Genomic DNA, 19,641 nt, shown 5'->3' on the forward strand with positions numbered 1-19,641 from the left:
CCCCCAATATATTATCACCCCCCTTCCAATATAATATCACCCCCCCAATATAATATCACCCCCCAATATATTATCACCCCCCTTCCAATATAATATCACCCCCCCAATATAATATCACCCCCCCTCCAATATAATATCACCCCCCAATATAATATCACCCCCTCTCTTCTATACAAGTATCTCTATATACATGTCTGACCCCCCCCCCCCCATTACACAGGTATAATAGTCCGGTATATTTCGGTCGGTGACCCCCGCCCCCGGATTCTCTTCCGCTCTTCGTTCTCACTTCCTGTTCCCGGTTAGTTACAGGTGACTGCGGCCTGAGAAGAGGAAGGTGATGGGGGAGGGGAGAGGATCCTCAATAATACTGACACATAACCTGATGTCCCCATAGATCGGCCTCACTCACCACGTCCCGTCATTGTGTGTGTGGGGGGGGGGCCTCATAGTCCTGCAGAGCCGCCATTGTGGTGCAGGCTCATAGGCCTCACTCTGAGCAATCCTTTACCTGTAAGCTTACCATGTGATGCGTCTATAAGCTCCGCCCTCCTGACACTAGTCTTATAGGCCTGAGGATGATCCTGCTGCTGAGTGGTATCTTCCTCGGAAGGTTCTAGATCCTAGGTCAGAACAAGATGGCCTCCTCATCAGCCCCGTCTACTCTGCTCCTCCATTACATTGGTTGCTTGCCAAGTCTTCTCCAGAGTCCTCTGTAGTTCCTTGTAAGACTTGTACAAGCTCCTCTCCTGTCACCCAGTGCAGAGGGGATAGTCCCACGTCCGGGCCACTTGGTATGTTCCAGGCCTGTAATGGTTCCTCCAGCCTGGGCGCCATACTGTCTATATCCACGTGTGTAGCTCCATCTCCTCACTGAGCCAAGATGTGAAGGCTCTATAGGCAGCAGGGGAAGCATGTCTGGGGGCATCTAACACCCCAAAGCCCCTCTATTACCCCACTATCACAGCCTAACAACTACACACTATACACACTCAGGGGGCGCATGTCTGGGGGCACCAATACCTTTATTATGTCGGGATCCCTGGCAGCTTGTGATATGCCGGAGCGGGCTTTTTCCCATAGGAATGCATTGACCAGCGTTGATTGGCCAGTGTACTGTAATTGGCCAATCAACGCTGGTTCTGCCTGAGGAGGCGGAGTCTAAAATCGGTCCACAGCAGTTTCCATTCTGGTCCGATTTTAGACTCCGCCTCCACCAGCAGAACCAGCGTTGATTGGCCGATTGCAGTACACTGGCCAATCAACGCTGGTCAATGCATTCCTATGGCAAGATGAAGCAGAGCTAGCCATGCGGTTAGCCCGACTACTCCGGACACTGGAGATGAAGCAGAGCTCAGCTACACCCAACCATCCCTCCAGCTACTCCTCCTGTCACACACACAGCTCAGCTACACACAACCATCCCTCCAACTACTCCTCCTGTCACACACACAGCTCAGCTACACACAACCATCCCTCCAGCTACTCCTCCTGTCACACACACAGCTCTGCTACACCCAACCATCCCTCCAGCTACTCCTCCTGTCACACACACAGCTCAGCTACACACAACCATCCCTCCAACTACTCCTCCTGTCACACACACAGCTCAGCTACACACAACCATCCCTCCAACTACTCCTCCTGTCACACACACAGCTCTGCTACACCCAAACATCCCTCCAGCTACTCCTCCTATCACACACACAGCTCTGCTACACCCAACCATCCCTCCAGCTACTCCTCCTGTCACACACACAGCTCAGCTACACACAACCATCCCTCCAGCTACTCCTCCTGTCACACACACAGCTCTGCTACACCCAACCATCCCTCCAGCTACTCCTCCTGTCACACACAACTCTGGGGTAACAGAGCTCAGCACACACTCAGCTCTGCTACATCTCTGTACACTCTGTTGTATAGATGTAGCAGAACTGAGTGTGCGCTGAGCTCTGCTACACACGTGTAACGCCCCCTTTGGCCACACCCCCGGGTAGCGGGGCATATGAGTTGCCGTTCTACCTTGCTTAGCGCAGTGCCTCCACCCTTGTCGGTGATATTCTGGTGCTTCCGGGGTGACAGTACCTTTCTTCAGATCTCTGCCCGGGGCTTGACAAGGGAAAGCCCCGCCCACACCAACACACCAGAGAGGATTGTGGTATAAACAAGGAAACTTGTATATGGAACTTAATAAGAGTAATGGTGAAGTCCAATCTGCAATAACATTCACAGCATCAGTAAGAGGTGGCACTGTAAGCGATAAACCAATCTAGAACATGGCGCTGCCCCAGGACAATGTATAACAATCACAAAGCTCAGTCTTAGTACAAGGCCTGTTGCTGCGGTTCTGGAAGGAATCTTCGTTCGTTGGTGCACATGAGGTATGTCAGAAATGAACAATGCTCCTCTAATTCCTAGCAGGGGAATATTCCTTAGTGCAGTGATTTAGTACTGGCTACAATCATCCATCAGCAGCAGCAGCCGGCGCTATCCCTTACAATAGGACATGGCAGCACAGCAGGTGCCCGGATGCATCAAGTCTCTTTTACTCCGTCTGCAGGGCTCCAGCTTAAACAGTTATACTAGCCAAGAACAAGTTACTCCTGGAGCATAGGATGCAGTCTAAATAAGAATGCTGGTGGTAGGTACACTTACAGTCCCAGAGGGGTTAACGCCGTCCTGTACAACAGGCTGCCAAAGGGTTAAGTCTGGAAGAACATTCCGGTGTAGCTGGGAGGCTCCTCCGTCCGTTGTGGAGGGTATGAACACCCAGTCTATTCAGCAAATCGTCCTGTGGAGCCGGTAACCTTTTCTCTAAAGGAATGAAATCCTCTTTCCTTTTGCTTTCAGCCCCTGGAGCTCAGGAGATCTTCCTCTTGCATCCACCTGTGATCGCTCTCTCCTGCAGACTGCCTGAGCACATGGTCTCCCCTGCCAAGCAGCCCCTCCCATCCTCCAAGGATTTGATAAACAAACACAATTGCTTCCATGCTGCATGCATAAGGTTTGCAAACTGTTAACCCCTCGTTGCCTTGAACTGCACACAGGGGTTACACACGAGATGTGTGTGACAGGAGGAGTAGAGGGAGGGATGGTTGGGTGTAGCAGAGCTGTGTGTGTGACAGGAGGAGTAGCTGGAGGGATGGTTGGCAGTAGTGCAGAGCTGTGTGTGACAGGAGGAGTAGCTGGAGGGATGGTTGGCAGTAGTGCAGAGCGGTGTGTGTGACAGGAGGAGTAGCTGGAGGGATGGTTGGCAGTAGTGCAGAGCTGTGTGTGTGACAGGAGGAGTAGATGGAGGGATGGTTGGCAGTAGTGCAGAGCTGTGTGTGTGACAGGAGGAGTAGCTGGAGGGATGGTTGGCAGTAGTGCAGAGCTGTGTGTGTGACAGGAGGAGTAGATGGAGGGATGGTTGGCAGTAGTGCAGAGCTGTGTGTGACAGGAGGAGTAGATGGAGGGATGGTTGGCAGTAGTGCAGAGCTGTGTGTGTGACAGGAGGAGTAGCTGGAGGGATGGTTGGCAGTAGTGCAGAGCTGTGTGTGTGACAGGAGGAGTAGCTGGAGGGATGGTTGGCAGTAGTGCAGAGCTGTGTGTGACAGGAGGAGTAGCTGGAGGGATGGTTGGGAGTAGTGCAGAGCTGTGTGTGTGACAGGAGGAGTAGCTGGAGGGATGGTTGGCAGTAGTGCAGAGCTGTGTGTGTGACAGGAGGAGTAGCTGGAGGGATGGTTGGCAGTAGTGCAGAGCTGTGTGTGACAGGGGGAGTAGCTGGAGGGATGGTTGGCAGTAGTGCAGAGCTGTGTGTGACAGGAGGAGTAGCTGGAGGGATGGTTGGCAGTAGTGCAGAGCTGTGTGTGACAGGAGGAGTAGCTGGAGGGATGGTTGGCAGTAGTGCAGAGCTGTGTGTGACAGGAGGAGTAGATGGAGGGATGGTTGGCAGTAGTGCAGAGCTGTGTGTGTGACAGGAGGAGTAGCTGGAGGGATGGTTGGCAGTAGTGCAGAGCTGTGTGTGACAGGGGGAGTAGCTGGAGGGATGGTTGGCAGTAGTGCAGAGCTGTGTGTGACAGGAGGAGTAGCTGGAGGGATGGTTGGCAGTAGTGCAGAGCTGTGTGTGACAGGAGGAGTAGCTGGAGGGATGGTTGGGTGTAGCAGAGCTGTGTGTGTGACAGGAGGAGTAGCTGGAGGGATGGTTGGCAGTAGTGCAGAGCTGTGTGTGACAGGAGGAGTAGCTGGAGGGATGGTTGGGTGTAGCAGAGCTGTGTGTGTGACAGGAGGAGTAGCTGGAGGGATGGTTGGCAGTAGTGCAGAGCTGTGTGTGTGACAGGAGGAGTAGCTGGAGGGATGGTTGGCAGTAGTGCAGAGCTGTGTGTGACAGGAGGAGTAGATGGAGGGATGGTTGGCAGTAGTGCAGAGCTGTGTGTGACAGGAGGAGTAGATGGAGGGATGGTTGGCAGTAGTGCAGAGCTGTGTGTGTGACAGGAGGAGTAGCTGGAGGGATGGTTGGCAGTAGTGCAGAGCTGTGTGTGTGTGACAGGAGGAGTAGCTGGAGGGATGGTTGTGTGTAGCAGAGCTGTGTGTGACAGGAGGAGTAGCTGGAGGGATGGTTGGCAGTAGTGCAGAGCTGTGTGTGTGACAGGAGGAGTAGCTGGAGGGACGGTTGGCAGTAGTGCAGAGCTGTGTGTGTGTGACAGGAGGAGTAGCTGGAGGGATGGTTGGCAGTAGTGCAGAGCTGTGTGTGTGACAGGAGGAGTAGCTGGAGGGATGGTTGGCAGTAGTGCAGAGCTGTGTGTGACAGGAGGAGTAGCTGGAGGGATGGTTGGGAGTAGTGCAGAGCTGTGTGTGTGACAGGAGGAGTAGCTGGAGGGATGGTTGGCAGTAGTGCAGAGCTGTGTGTGTGACAGGAGGAGTAGCTGGAGGGATGGTTGGCAGTAGTGCAGAGCTGTGTGTGTGTGACAGGAGGAGTAGCTGGAGGGATGGTTGGCAGTAGTGCAGAGCTGTGTGTGACAGGAGGAGTAGCTGGAGGGATGGTTGGCAGTAGTGCAGAGCTGTGTGTGTGTGACAGGAGGAGTAGCTGGAGGGATGGTTGGCAGTAGTGCAGAGCTGTGTGTGACAGGAGGAGTAGCTGGAGGGATGGTTGGCAGTAGTGCAGAGCTGTGTGTGTGACAGGAGGAGTAGCTGGAGGGATGGTTGGCAGTAGTGCAGAGCTGTGTGTGTGACAGGAGGAGTAGCTGGAGGGATGGTTGGCAGTAGTGCAGAGCTGTGTGTGTGTGACAGGAGGAGTAGCTGGAGGGATGGATGGCAGTAGTGCAGAGCTGTGTGTGTGTGACAGGAGGAGTAGCTGGAGGGATGGATGGCAGTAGTGCAGAGCTGTGTGTGTGACAGGAGGAGTAGCTGGAGGGATGGTTGGGAGTAGTGCAGAGCTGTGTGTGACAGGAGGAGTAGCTGGAGGGATGGTTGGGAGTAGTGCAGAGCTGTGTGTGTGACAGGAGGAGTAGCTGGAGGGATGGTTGGCAGTAGTGCAGAGCTGTGTGTGACAGGAGGAGTAGCTGGAGGGATGGTTGGCAGTAGTGCAGAGCTGTGTGTGACAGGAGGAGTAGATGGAGGGATGGTTGGCAGTAGTGCAGAGCTGTGTGTGTGACAGGAGGAGTAGCTGGAGGGATGGTTGGCAGTAGTGCAGAGCTGTGTGTGTGACAGGAGGAGTAGCTGGAGGGATGGTTGGCAGTAGTGCAGAGCTGTGTGTGTGACAGGAGGAGTAGCTGGAGGGATGGTTGGGAGTAGTGCAGAGCTGTGTGTGTGACAGGAGGAGTAGCTGGAGGGATGGTTGGCAGTAGTGCAGAGCTGTGTGTGTGACAGGAGGAGTAGCTGGAGGGATGGTTGGCAGTAGTGCAGAGCTGTGTGTGTGACAGGAGGAGTAGCTGGAGGGATGGTTGGGAGTAGTGCAGAGCTGTGTGTGTGACAGGAGGAGTAGCTGGAGGGATGGTTGGCAGTAGTGCAGAGCTGTGTGTGTGACAGGAGGAGTAGCTGGAGGGATGGTTGGCAGTAGTGCAGAGCTGTGTGTGTGACAGGAGGAGTAGATGGAGGGATGGTTGGCAGTAGTGCAGAGCTGTGTGTGTGACAGGAGGAGTAGCTGGAGGGATGGTTGGCAGTAGTGCAGAGCTGTGTGTGTGACAGGAGGAGTAGCTGGAGGGATGGTTGGCAGTAGTGCAGAGCTGTGTGTGTGACAGGAGGAGTAGATGGAGGGATGGTTGGCAGTAGTGCAGAGCTGTGTGTGTGACAGGAGGAGTAGCTGGAGGGATGGTTGGCAGTAGTGCAGAGCTGTGTGTGACAGGAGGAGTAGCTGGAGGGATGGTTGGCAGTAGTGCAGAGCTGTGTGTGTGACAGGAGGAGTAGCTGGAGGGATGGTTGGCAGTAGTGCAGAGCTGTGTGTGTGACAGGAGGAGTAGCTGGAGGGATGGTTGGCAGTAGTGCAGAGCTGTGTGTGTGACAGGAGGAGTAGATGGAGGGATGGTTGGCAGTAGTGCAGAGCTGTGTGTGTGACAGGAGGAGTAGCTGGAGGGATGGTTGGCAGTAGTGCAGAGCTGTGTGTGTGACAGGAGGAGTAGCTGGAGGGATGGTTGGCAGTAGTGCAGAGCTGTGTGTGTGACAGGAGGAGTAGCTGGAGGGATGGTTGGCAGTAGTGCAGAGCTGTGTGTGTGTGACAGGAGGAGTAGCTGGAGGGATGGTTGGCAGTAGTGCAGAGCTGTGTGTGTGTGACAGGAGGAGTAGCTGGAGGGATGGTTGGCAGTAGTGCAGAGCTGTGTGTGTGACAGGAGGAGTAGCTGGAGGGATGGTTGGCAGTAGTGCAGAGCTGTGTGTGTGACAGGAGGAGTAGCTGAAGGGATGGTTGGCAGTAGTGCAGAGCTGTGTGTGACAGGAGGAGTAGATGGAGGGATGGTTGGCAGTAGTGCAGAGCTGTGTGTGTGACAGGAGGAGTAGCTGGAGGGATGGTTGGCAGTAGTGCAGAGCTGTGTGTGTGACAGGAGGAGTAGCTGGAGGGATGGTTGGGTGTAGTGCAGAGCTGTGTGTGACAGGAGGAGTAGCTGGAGGGATGGTTGGCAGTAGTGCAGAGCTGTGTGTGTGACAGGAGGAGTAGCTGGAGGGATGGTTGGCAGTAGTGCAGAGCTGTGTGTGTGACAGGAGGAGTAGCTGGAGGGATGGTTGGCAGTAGTGCAGAGCTGTGTGTGACAGGAGGAGTAGCTGGAGGGATGGTTGGCAGTAGTGCAGAGCTGTGTGTGTGACAGGAGGAGTAGCTGGAGGGATGGTTGGCAGTAGTGCAGAGCTGTGTGTGACAGGAGGAGTAGCTGGAGGGATGGTTGGCAGTAGTGCAGAGCTGTGTGTGTGACAGGAGGAGTAGCTGGAGGGATGGTTGGCAGTAGTGCAGAGCTGTGTGTGTGTGACAGGAGGAGTAGCTGGAGGGATGGTTGGCAGTAGTGCAGAGCTGTGTGTGTGTGACAGGAGGAGTAGCTGGAGGGATGGATGGCAGTAGTGCAGAGCTGTGTGTGTGTGACAGGAGGAGTAGCTGGAGGGATGGATGGCAGTAGTGCAGAGCTGTGTGTGTGACAGGAGGAGTAGCTGGAGGGATGGTTGGGAGTAGTGCAGAGCTGTGTGTGTGACAGGAGGAGTAGCTGGAGGGATGGTTGGCAGTAGTGCAGAGCTGTGTGTGACAGGAGGAGTAGCTGGAGGGATGGTTGGCAGTAGTGCAGAGCTGTGTGTGTGACAGGAGGAGTAGCTGGAGGGATGGTTGGCAGTAGTGCAGAGCTGTGTGTGTGACAGGAGGAGTAGCTGGAGGGATGGTTGGCAGTAGTGCAGAGCTGTGTGTGTGTGACAGGAGGAGTAGCTGGAGGGATGGATGGCAGTAGTGCAGAGCTGTGTGTGTGTGACAGGAGGAGTAGCTGGAGGGATGGATGGCAGTAGTGCAGAGCTGTGTGTGTGACAGGAGGAGTAGCTGGAGGGATGGTTGGGAGTAGTGCAGAGCTGTGTGTGACAGGAGGAGTAGCTGGAGGGATGGTTGGCAGTAGTGCAGAGCTGTGTGTGTGACAGGAGGAGTAGCTGGAGGGATGGATGGCAGTAGTGCAGAGCTGTGTGTGTGTGACAGGAGGAGTAGCTGGAGGGATGGATGGCAGTAGTGCAGAGCTGTGTGTGTGACAGGAGGAGTAGCTGGAGGGATGGTTGGCAGTAGTGCAGAGCTGTGTGTGTGACAGGAGGAGTAGCTGGAGGGATGGTTGGCAGTAGTGCAGAGCTGTGTGTGTGACAGGAGGAGTAGATGGAGGGATGGTTGGCAGTAGTGCAGAGCTGTGTGTGTGACAGGAGGAGTAGCTGGAGGGATGGTTGGCAGTAGTGCAGAGCTGTGTGTGTGACAGGAGGAGTAGCTGGAGGGATGGTTGGCAGTAGTGCAGAGCTGTGTGTGTGACAGGAGGAGTAGCTGGAGGGATGGTTGGCAGTAGTGCAGAGCTGTGTGTGACAGGAGGAGTAGCTGGAGGGATGGTTGGCAGTAGTGCAGAGCTGTGTGTGTGACAGGAGGAGTAGCTGGAGGGATGGTTGGCAGTAGTGCAGAGCTGTGTGTGTGTGACAGGAGGAGTAGCTGGAGGGATGGTTGGCAGTAGTGCAGAGCTGTGTGTGTGACAGGAGGAGTAGCTGGAGGGATGGTTGGCAGTAGTGCAGAGCTGTGTGTGTGACAGGAGGAGTAGCTGGAGGGATGGTTGGCAGTAGTGCAGAGCTGTGTGTGTGACAGGAGGAGTAGCTGGAGGGATGGTTGGCAGTAGTGCAGAGCTGTGTGTGTGTGACAGGAGGAGTAGCTGGAGGGATGGTTGGCAGTAGTGCAGAGCTGTGTGTGTGACAGGAGGAGTAGCTGGAGGGATGGTTGGCAGTAGTGCAGAGCTGTGTGTGTGTGTGACAGGAGGAGTAGCTGGAGGGATGGTTGGCAGTAGTGCAGAGCTGTGTGTGTGACAGGAGGAGTAGCTGGAGGGATGGTTGGCAGTAGTGCAGAGCTGTGTGTGTGACAGGAGGAGTAGCTGGAGGGATGGTTGGCAGTAGTGCAGAGCTGTGTGTGTGACAGGAGGAGTAGCTGGAGGGATGGTTGGCAGTAGTGCAGAGCTGTGTGTGTGACAGGAGGAGTAGCTGGAGGGATGGTTGGCAGTAGTGCAGAGCTGTGTGTGTGACAGGAGGAGTAGCTGGAGGGATGGTTGGCAGTAGTGCAGAGCTGTGTGTGTGTGACAGGAGGAGTAGCTGGAGGGATGGTTGGCAGTAGTGCAGAGCTGTGTGTGTGACAGGAGGAGTAGCTGGAGGGATGGTTGGCAGTAGTGCAGAGCTGTGTGTGTGACAGGAGGAGTAGCTGGAGGGATGGTTGGCAGTAGTGCAGAGCTGTGTGTGTGACAGGAGGAGTAGCTGGAGGGATGGTTGGCAGTAGTGCAGAGCTGTGTGTGTGACAGGAGGAGTAGCTGGAGGGATGGTTGGGTGTAGTGCAGAGCTGTGTGTGTGATAGGAGGAGTAGCTGGAGGGATGGTTGGCAGTAGTGCAGAGCTGTGTGTGTGTGACAGGAGGAGTAGCTGGAGGGATGGTTGGCAGTAGTGCAGAGCTGTGTGTGTGACAGGAGGAGTAGCTGGAGGGATGGTTGGCAGTAGTGCAGAGCTGTGTGTGTGTGACAGGAGGAGTAGCTGGAGGGATGGTTGGCAGTAGTGCAGAGCTGTGTGTGTGACAGGAGGAGTAGCTGGAGGGATGGTTGGCAGTAGTGCAGAGCTGTGTGTGTGACAGGAGGAGTAGCTGGAGGGATGGTTGGCAGTAGTGCAGAGCTGTGTGTGACAGGAGGAGTAGCTGGAGGGATGGTTGGCAGTAGTGCAGAGCTGTGTGTGTGTGACAGGAGGAGTAGCTGGAGGGATGGTTGGCAGTAGTGCAGAGCTGTGTGTGACAGGAGGAGTAGCTGGAGGGATGGTTGGCAGTAGTGCAGAGCTGTGTGTGTGTGTGACAGGAGGAGTAGATGGAGGGATGGTTGGTAGTAGTGCAGAGCTGTGTGTGACAGGAGGAGTAGCTGGAGGGATGGTTGGGTGTAGCAGAGCTGTGTGTGTGACAGGAGGAGTAGCTGGAGGGATGGTTGGCAGTAGTGCAGAGCTGTGTGTGTGACAGGAGGAGTAGCTGGAGGGATGGTTGGCAGTAGTGCAGAGCTGTGTGTGTGACAGGAGGAGTAGCTGGAGGGATGGTTGGGTGTAGCAGAGCTGTGTGTGTGACAGGAGGAGTAGCTGGAGGGATGGTTGGCAGTAGTGCAGAGCTGTGTGTGTGACAGGAGGAGTAGCTGGAGGGATGGTTGGCAGTAGTGCAGAGCTGTGTGTGTGTGACAGGAGGAGTAGCTGGAGGGATGGTTGGCAGTAGTGCAGAGCTGTGTGTGTGTGACAGGAGGAGTAGCTGGAGGGATGGTTGGCAGTAGTGCAGAGCTGTGTGTGTGACAGGAGGAGTAGCTGGAGGGATGGTTGGCAGTAGTGCAGAGCTGTGTGTGTGACAGGAGGAGTAGCTGGAGGGATGGTTGGCAGTAGTGCAGAGCTGTGTGTGACAGGAGGAGTAGATGGAGGGATGGTTGGCAGTAGTGCAGAGCTGTGTGTGTGACAGGAGGAGTAGCTGGAGGGATGGTTGGGAGTAGTGCAGAGCTGTGTGTGTGACAGGAGGAGTAGCTGGAGGGATGGTTGGCAGTAGTGCAGAGCTGTGTGTGTGACAGGAGGAGTAGCTGGAGGGATGGTTGGCAGTAGTGCAGAGCTGTGTGTGTGACAGGAGGAGTAGCTGGAGGGATGGTTGGCAGTAGTGCAGAGCTGTGTGTGTGACAGGAGGAGTAGCTGGAGGGATGGTTGGCAGTAGTGCAGAGCTGTGTGTGTGACAGGAGGAGTAGCTGGAGGGATGGTTGGCAGTAGTGCAGAGCTGTGTGTGTGACAGGAGGAGTAGCTGGAGGGATGGTTGGCAGTAGTGCAGAGCTGTGTGTGTGTGACAGGAGGAGTAGCTGGAGGGATGGTTGGCAGTAGTGCAGAGCTGTGTGTGACAGGAGGAGTAGCTGGAGGGATGGTTGGCAGTAGTGCAGAGCTGTGTGTGTGTGACAGGAGGAGTAGCTGGAGGGATGGTTGGCAGTAGTGCAGAGCTGTGTGTGACAGGAGGAGTAGCTGGAGGGATGGTTGGCAGTAGTGCAGAGCTGTGTGTGTGACAGGAGGAGTAGCTGGAGGGATGGTTGGCAGTAGTGCAGAGCTGTGTGTGTGACAGGAGGAGTAGCTGGAGGGATGGTTGGCAGTAGTGCAGAGCTGTGTGTGTGTGACAGGAGGAGTAGCTGGAGGGATGGATGGCAGTAGTGCAGAGCTGTGTGTGTGTGACAGGAGGAGTAGCTGGAGGGATGGATGGCAGTAGTGCAGAGCTGTGTGTGTGACAGGAGGAGTAGCTGGAGGGATGGTTGGGAGTAGTGCAGAGCTGTGTGTGACAGGAGGAGTAGCTGGAGGGATGGTTGGCAGTAGTGCAGAGCTGTGTGTGTGACAGGAGGAGTAGCTGGAGGGATGGTTGGCAGTAGTGCAGAGCTGTGTGTGTGACAGGAGGAGTAGCTGGAGGGATGGTTGGCAGTAGTGCAGAGCTGTGTGTGTGACAGGAGGAGTAGATGGAGGGATGGTTGGCAGTAGTGCAGAGCTGTGTGTGTGACAGGAGGAGTAGCTGGAGGGATGGTTGGCAGTAGTGCAGAGCTGTGTGTGTGACAGGAGGAGTAGCTGGAGGGATGGTTGGCAGTAGTGCAGAGCTGTGTGTGTGTGACAGGAGGAGTAGCTGGAGGGATGGTTGGCAGTAGTGCAGAGCTGTGTGTGTGACAGGAGGAGTAGCTGGAGGGATGGTTGGCAGTAGTGCAGAGCTGTGTGTGTGACAGGAGGAGTAGCTGGAGGGATGGTTGGCAGTAGTGCAGAGCTGTGTGTGTGTGTGACAGGAGGAGTAGCTGGAGGGATGGTTGGCAGTAGTGCAGAGCTGTGTGTGTGACAGGAGGAGTAGCTGGAGGGATGGTTGGCAGTAGTGCAGAGCTGTGTGTGTGTCAGGAGGAGTAGCTGGAGGGATGGTTGGCAGTAGTGCAGAGCTGTGTGTGTGTGACAGGAGGAGTAGCTGGAGGGATGGTTGGCAGTAGTGCAGAGCTGTGTGTGTGACAGGAGGAGTAGCTGGAGGGATGGTTGGCAGTAGTGCAGAGCTGTGTGTGTGACAGGAGGAGTAGCTGGAGGGATGGTTGGCAGTAGTGCAGAGCTGTGTGTGTGACAGGAGGAGTAGCTGGAGGGATGGTTGGCAGTAGTGCAGAGCTGTGTGTGTGACAGGAGGAGTAGCTGGAGGGATGGTTGGGTGTAGTGCAGAGCTGTGTGTGTGTGACAGGAGGAGTAGCTGGAGGGATGGTTGGCAGTAGTGCAGAGCTGTGTGTGTGTGACAGGAGGAGTAGCTGGAGGGATGGTTGGCAGTAGTGCAGAGCTGTGTGTGTGACAGGAGGAGTAGCTGGAGGGATGGTTGGCAGTAGTGCAGAGCTGTGTGTGTGACAGGAGGAGTAGCTGGAGGGATGGTTGGCAGTAGTGCAGAGCTGTGTGTGTGTGACAGGAGGAGTAGCTGGAGGGATGGTTGGCAGTAGTGCAGAGCTGTGTGTGACAGGAGGAGTAGCTGGAGGGATGGTTGGCAGTAGTGCAGAGCTGTGTGTGTGTGTGACAGGAGGAGTAGATGGAGGGATGGTTGGCAGTAGTGCAGAGCTGTGTGTGACAGGAGGAGTAGCTGGAGGGATGGTTGGCAGTAGTGCAGAGCTGTGTGTGACAGGAGGAGTAGCTGGAGGGATGGTTGGCAGTAGTGCAGAGCTGTGTGTGACAGGAGGAGTAGCTGGAGGGATGGTTGGCAGTAGTGCAGAGCTGTGTGTGTGTGACAGGAGGAGTAGCTGGAGGGATGGTTGGGTGTAGCAGAGCTGTGTGTGTGTGTGACAGGAGGAGTAGCTGGAGGGATGGTTGGCAGTAGTGCAGAGCTGTGTGTGTGTGACAGGAGGAGTAGCTGGAGGGATGGTTGGGTGTAGCAGAGCTGTGTGTGTGTGTGACAGGAGGAGTAGCTGGAGGGATGGTTGGCAGTAGTGCAGAGCTGTGTGTGTGACAGGAGGAGTAGCTGGAGGGATGGTTGGCAGTAGTGCAGAGCTGTGTGTGTGACAGGAGGAGTAGCTGGAGGGATGGTTGGCAGTAGTGCAGAGCTGTGTGTGTGACAGGAGGAGTAGCTGGAGGGATGGTTGGCAGTAGTGCAGAGCTGTGTGTGTGACAGGAGGAGTAGCTGGAGGGATGGTTGGCAGTAGTGCAGAGCTGTGTGTGTGACAGGAGGAGTAGCTGGAGGGATGGTTGGCAGTAGTGCAGAGCTGTGTGTGTGACAGGAGGAGTAGCTGGAGGGATGGTTGGGAGTAGTGCAGAGCTGTGTGTGTGACAGGAGGAGTAGCTGGAGGGATGGTTGGCAGTAGTGCAGAGCTGTGTGTGTGACAGGAGGAGTAGCTGGAGGGATGGTTGGCAGTAGTGCAGAGCTGTGTGTGTGACAGGAGGAGTAGCTGGAGGGATGGTTGGCAGTAGTGCAGAGCTGTGTGTGACAGGAGGAGTAGCTGGAGGGATGGTTGGCAGTAGTGCAGAGCTGTGTGTGTGTGACAGGAGGAGTAGCTGGAGGGATGGTTGGCAGTAGTGCAGAGCTGTGTGTGTGTGACAGGAGGAGTAGCTGGAGGGATGGTTGGCAGTAGTGCAGAGCTGTGTGTGTGACAGGAGGAGTAGCTGGAGGGATGGTTGGCAGTAGTGCAGAGCTGTGTGTGACAGGAGGAGTAGATGGAGGGATGGTTGGCAGTAGTGCAGAGCTGTGTGTGTGACAGGAGGAGTAGCTGGAGGGATGGTTGGCAGTAGTGCAGAGCTGTGTGTGTGACAGGAGGAGTAGCTGGAGGGATGGTTGGGAGTAGTGCAGAGCTGTGTGTGTGACAGGAGGAGTAGCTGGAGGGATGGTTGGCAGTAGTGCAGAGCTGTGTGTGTGACAGGAGGAGTAGCTGGAGGGATGGTTGGCAGTAGTGCAGAGCTGTGTGTGTGACAGGAGGAGTAGCTGGAGGGATGGTTGGCAGTAGTGCAGAGCTGTGTGTGTGACAGGAGGAGTAGCTGGAGGGATGGTTGGCAGTAGTGCAGAGCTGTGTGTGTGACAGGAGGAGTAGCTGGAGGGATGGTTGGCAGTAGTGCAGAGCTGTGTGTGACAGGAGGAGTAGCTGGAGGGATGGTTGGCAGTAGTGCAGTGTCACGTTCATGTCTATGCCCAGACCCAGATTCCGGACCGCAGACTGCACCGCTAAGGGAACAAGGGTCGGTGACTCTCCCTGACACTACAGCGGCTAGCTAGGCCCTGCCTGCGGGTGGTGGTCCGCTGTACACAAGCTAGCCTTGGCCTGACAACTCCTGGCTCTCTAACACGAAGGCCGAGCCGACAGGGCGAGAGCTACAAGAGAGCTAGGGACTGGGGGTACTAAGGGGGTGACCCCTACAGAAACCAAGGGGCAGCTGCAGACACAACACAGGACGGGATGTGCTGGACAACAGACACACAACACAACACAATACACAACAAGAGAATGAGGAGAGGGACAGGGGAGAGGAAAGGGTTACACAGGACTGGGGCAAACACTGGAACCCAAACCTCACAAATAACCAGATAGTGCCAGGACTGAGGACAGGGGAGAGGAGGAGTGTGAGGGGGAAACCAGACTCACACACGAGGCCGCGCTCACACACACGAGGCCGCGCTCACACACAAGGCGACACACATACTCCTAATAAAGTGTAGGAGAGAGGCATTCTTATCATTCTAATTCCGGCGACCTATAACAACACACCTTTCTATAAAAGCGTCGCACATTCTCACACCTTTCTATAAAAGCGTCGCACATTCTCACACCTTTCTATAAAAGCGTCGCACATTCTCACACCTTTCTATAAAAGCGGCGCACATTCTCACACCTTTCTATAAAAGCGTCGCACATTCTCACACCTTTCTATAAAAGCGTCGCACATTCTCACACCTTTCTATAAAAGCGTCGCACATTCTCACACCTTTCTATAAAAGCGTCGCACATTCTCACACCTTTCTATAAAAGCGGCGCACATTCTCACACCTTTCTATAAAAGCGGCGCACATTCTCACACCTTTCTATAAAAGCGTCGCACATTCTCACACCTTTCTATAAAAGCGTCGCACATTCTCACACCTTTCTATAAAAGCGTCGCACATTCTCACACCTTTCTATAAAAGCGTCGCACATTCTCACACCTTTCTATAAAAGCGTCGCACATTCTCACACCTTTCTATAAAAGCGGCGCACATTCTCACACCTTTCTATAAAAGCGGCGCACATTCTCACACCTTTCTATAAAAGCGTCGCACATTCTCACACCTTTCTATAAAAGCGGCGCACATTCTCACACCTTTCTATAAAAGCGGCGCACATTCTCACACCTTTCTATAAAAGCGTCGCACATTCTCACACCTTTCTATAAAAGCGGCGCACATTCTCACACCTTTCTATAAAAGCGTCGCACATTCTCACACCTTTCTATAAAAGCGTCGCACATTCTCACACCTTTCTATAAAAGCGTCGCACATTCTCACACCTTTCTATAAAAGCGTCGCACATTCTCACACCTTTCTATAAAAGCGTCGCACATTCTCACACCTTTCTATAAAAGCGTCGCACATTCTCACACCTTTCTATAAAAGCGTCGCACATTCTCACACCTTTCTATAAAAGCGTCGCACATTCTCACACCTTTCTATAAAAGCGTCGCACATTCTCACACCTTTCTATAAAAGCGTCGCACATTCTCACACCTTTCTATAAAAGCGTCGCACATTCTCACACCTTTCTATAAAAGCGTCGCACATTCTCAGGGCCGTATCACATTAACATTCTTGATCACAATCAATATCATTCTCACTCAGCCAGCCTATAACGAGTCATCTAGATATAAAACCTTATCAAACCCGTATCAAATTAACATTCTTGATCACCTCGCATTCCGAAGGGAGGGGGGAGAGGGGCTTGTCCAGACACACCCAGTAGGCGGGCTAGGGGCGTGGTTGGGCGGGGAAACCTGTCCATAGACAAAGAAAAGGGGCGTAACTGGGCAGGTTGAATGGTCAGAAAGGGGCGTGGTTAGGGGCGTGGCACCTGTCAAACCTCAAAAAGGGGCGTTTGACGAAACATACAGATGCCTGACTACTAGCAGTGACTCGCAGGTGTATGTGTTGGGGTGTGTGTGGGTAGATTGGTCTGGGCCTGTAGATTTCCAGGTGATGACTGCTCGCCCCTCATGGTCTCACTTCTCCTTTTGCACACTTGGTCGCTCGCAGCCTCCTCCCTCCTTCCTCTTCTTCCTCTCTGTTGCTCTCAGCTCTGATTTTCTCTTCTGCCCAGTGAATATTCGAGGCTTTCATGGCTGTTGTCTATGCTGACCTGAGATTTACACGGTCCTCCGGCCAGGTCACAGGTCAGTGGGGATTTGGGAGATCAGTACCTGTAATAAATATCAATAGGCGCTATAAAGAGGCCATCAGGACCCCTAATATTTCATGCAATGTACTATAATATACCAGAAAACTCCATGTAATATACTACAATATACCATCAAACCAATGTAATATAACACAAACACCATGTAATATAAAAGTAACCACATGTAATATACTGTAATATACCAGAAAACTCCATGTAATATACTACAATATACCATCAAACCAATGTAATATAACACTAACACCATGTAATATAGCAGTAACCACATGTAATATACTGTACTGTAATATACCGGAAAACTCCATGTAATATACTACAATATACCATCAAACCAATGTAATATAACACAAACACCATGTAATATAAAAGTAACCACATGTAATATACTGTACTGTAATATACCAGAAAACTCCATGTAATATACTACAATATACCATCAAACCAATGTAATATAACACTAACACCATGTAATATAGCAGTAACCCCATGTAATATACTGTAATATACCGGAAAACTCCATGTAATATACTACAATATACCATCAAACCAATGTAATATAACACAAACACCATGTAATATAGCAGTAACCCCATGTAATATACTGTAATATACCAGAAAACTCCATGTAATATACTACAATATACCATCAAACCAATGTAATATAACACTATCACCATGTAATATAAAAGTAACCCCATGTAATATACTGTACTGTAATATACCGGAAAACTCCATGTAATATACTACAATATACCATCACCATGTAATGTACCTGAAAACCCATATAATATACTGGAATATACCAGCAAACCATTTAATATACCAGAAAAACCCATGTAATATAATACAATATATAAGCAAACAATGTAATATAACACTAACACCATGTAATATACCAGTAACCCCATGTAATATACTGTACTGTAATATACCATAAAACCCCATGTAATATACTGTAATATACCAGTAACCCCATGTAATATACTGTAATATACCAGCATGTCCATGTAATATACTGTAATATACCAGCATGTCCATGTAATATACCAGTAACCCCATGTAATATACCAAAAAAAAAAAAACATGTAATATAATGAAATATATCAGGACTACATGTAACATACCAGTAACCCCATGTAATATACAGTAATATACCAGTAACCGCATGTAATATACAGTAATATACCAGTAACCGCATGTCACATAATGTAATATACCAGTAACCGCATGTAACATACTGTAATAAAGCAGAAAATCCATGTTATATACTACAATATATCAGCAAACAATGTAATATACCACTAACCCCATGTAATATACCAGTAGAACCATGTAATATAGCAGTGACCACATGTAATACACTGTAATATACTAGAAATCCATGTAATATACCAGCAACTCCATGTAATATACTGTAATATACCAGAAATACATGTAATATACTATAATATACCAGAAATACATGTAATATAGCAGTAACCACATGTAATATACTGTAATATACCAGAAATCCATGCAATATACTGTAATATACCAGAAATCCATGTAATATACTGTAATATACCAGAAATACATGTAATATAGCAGTAACCACATGTAATATACTGTAATATACCAGAAATACATGTAATATAGCAGTAACCACATGTAATATACTGTAATATACCAGAGATACATGTAATATAGCAGTAACCACATGTAATATACTGTAATATACCAGAAATCCATGTAATATACCAGCAACTCCATGTAATATACCAGCAACTCTATGTAACACACCAGCAGCTCCATGTAATATACTGTAATATACCAGAAATACATGTAATATAGCAGTAACCACATGTAATATACTGTAATATACCAGAAATACATGTAATATAGCAGTAACCCCATGTAATATACTGTAATATACCAGAGATACATGTAATATAGCAGTAACCCCATGTAATATACTGTAATATACCAGAAATACATGTAATATAGCAGTAACCACATGTAATATACTGTAATATACCAGAGATACATGTAATATAGCAGTAACCACATGTAATATACTGTAATATACCAGAAATCCACGTACTATACCAGCAACTCCATGTAATATACTGTAATATACCAGAAACACATGTAATATAGCAGTAACCACATGTAATATACTGTAATATACCAGAAAACCCCATGTAATATACTACAATGTATCAGCAAACAATGTAATATAACACTAACACCATGTAATATAACAGTAACCACATGTAATATACTGTAATATACCATCACCATGTAATGTACCTGAAAACCCATATAATATACTGGAATATACCAGCAAACCATTTAATATACCAGAAAACCCCATGTAATATAATACAATATATAAGCAAACAATGTAATATAACACTAACACCATGTAATATACCAGTAACCCCATGTAATATACTGTACTGTAATATACCATAAAACCCCATGTAATATACTGTAATATACCAGTAACCCCATGTAATATACTGTAATATACCAGCATGTCCATGTAATATACTGTAATATACCAGCATGTCCATGTAATATACCAGTAACCCCATGTAATATACCAAAAAAAAAAAACATGTAATATAATGAAATATATCAGGACTACATGTAACATACCAGTAACCCCATGTAATATACAGTAATATACCAGTAACCGCATGTAACATACTGTAATAAAGCAGAAAATCCATGTTATATACTACAATATATCAGCAAACAATGTAATATACCACTAACCCCATGTAATATACCAGTAGCACCATGTAATATAGCAGTGACCACATGTAATACACTGTAATATACTAGAAATCCATGTAATATACCAGCAACTCCATGTAATATACTGTAATATACCAATAGCACCATGTAATATAGCAGTGACAACATGTAATACACTGTAATATACTAGAAATCCATGTAATATACCAGCAACTCCATGTAATATACTGTAATATACCAGAAATACATGTAATATAGCAGTAACCACATGTAATATACTGTAATATACCAGAAATACATGTAATATAGCAGTAACCACATGTAATATACTGTAATAT

The sequence above is a fragment of the Leptodactylus fuscus genome, chromosome 1 (genome assembly GCF_031893055.1).
Source record: "Leptodactylus fuscus isolate aLepFus1 chromosome 1, aLepFus1.hap2, whole genome shotgun sequence".
NCBI lineage: Eukaryota > Metazoa > Chordata > Amphibia > Anura > Leptodactylidae > Leptodactylus > Leptodactylus fuscus.